Raw genomic sequence first — 1,309 nt, 5'->3', positions numbered from 1 at the left:
TATATATATATAAGTATATATTTTTATTGTTTTGTTTTATTTTGTATTATATAAATATACTATTGTTCTCATTTTAATCAGAATCTTATTACTATACTACAATATATAATTCAATAATATATCATTATTATTTAATATTTTTTAAAATAACGCAATGTTATTGCATTGCAATAATTATGGTCACTCTCCAGCTGCAATCAATCAATCGATCAATCAATCAATCAATCAATCAATCAATCAATCAATCAATCAATCAATCAATCAATCAATCAATCCCTTAATGTTCCAAAAATGCAATAGTAAATTTACCTGCCCTCAACTGCAGTGACACTCAGTTGCAAATTCAAATATCTCTGAACGACTGATCCCACAATTCTAGATGTGCATCAAAAGCATGTCTGTTATGTAGTAACTCAGTTTTTAAAAGGTCTGTAAATCCTGTTGAATGCACACTAAGCTTCCAGGAACTCGTATCTAAGAAAGGCATGAGCAGAATCAGGTTTAAATGACAGTAATAGTTTTAAATGTGAGACTCCCTTACATGGAGGAGCCTGCACACTGTGAGAATGTAGCCGCTCCCACTCAAAGAGGCCGGAGTGTCTGTTAGTGGCTGTGTGGGCTAAAAATGAAACTGTGGCCTTGCAGAGAGCAGAGAACAGAAAACAGCACAATACCATGACTTCCGACAGACTCACACTGCATGACAACATCTTAAGTTAACACTCGTTTGGTTTCCCAGCACTGAAAGACTTGTGTTTGTTTAACAAACATGCAACACCTAAAACCTAGGAGCTATAAGAAAATACAGGTTAATTCAATATTTTTAACTTGACAATAATTTTTTAGCCCTCAAAGACCCGCTATAAAAATTTCACAAAATATCCAAAAACTACGAAGTATCAGGTTTTTAATTATTAATTTAATGTGTAAATAACTTACATGCAGTCAGACCTCAAACATGAATTTTGAAGTTGTTAAATGAGGAAGACAGTGGCGAAGTCAAACATGTCAAACCCACATCCTTGTGGTAGTTATGCTTAAAGGAATAGTTCACTCAAAAATGAACATTTGCTGAATATTTATTCACCCTCAGGCCATCCCAGATTTATATGAGTTTGTTTCTTCATCAGAACAGATTCAGAGAAATCTAGCATTGCATCACTTGCTCACTAATGGATCCTCTGCAGTGAATGGGTGCCGTCAGAATGAGAGTCCAAACAGCTGATAAAAACATCACAATAATCCACAAGTAATCCACACCACTCCAGTCCATCAGTTAATGTCTTCTGAAGTGAAAATCTGCATATTT

General features: G+C 34.4%; 1 protein-coding gene across 2 annotated transcripts in view; it reads left to right on the top strand.

Annotated features, from left to right (window-relative positions):
* The window catches only part of mybpha (myosin binding protein Ha), a 20,323-nt gene that overhangs the window by 16,933 nt on the left and 2,081 nt on the right, over nt 1-1,309 (top strand). The window lies entirely within an intron of this gene.

This window comes from Sinocyclocheilus rhinocerous, unplaced genomic scaffold (assembly GCF_001515625.1).
Source record: "Sinocyclocheilus rhinocerous isolate Xijiao unplaced genomic scaffold, SAMN03320098_v1.1 scaffold625, whole genome shotgun sequence".
In the NCBI taxonomy this organism is placed as follows: Eukaryota; Metazoa; Chordata; class Actinopteri; order Cypriniformes; family Cyprinidae; genus Sinocyclocheilus; species Sinocyclocheilus rhinocerous.
This window is presented reverse-complemented; position numbering and strand designations above follow the sequence as displayed.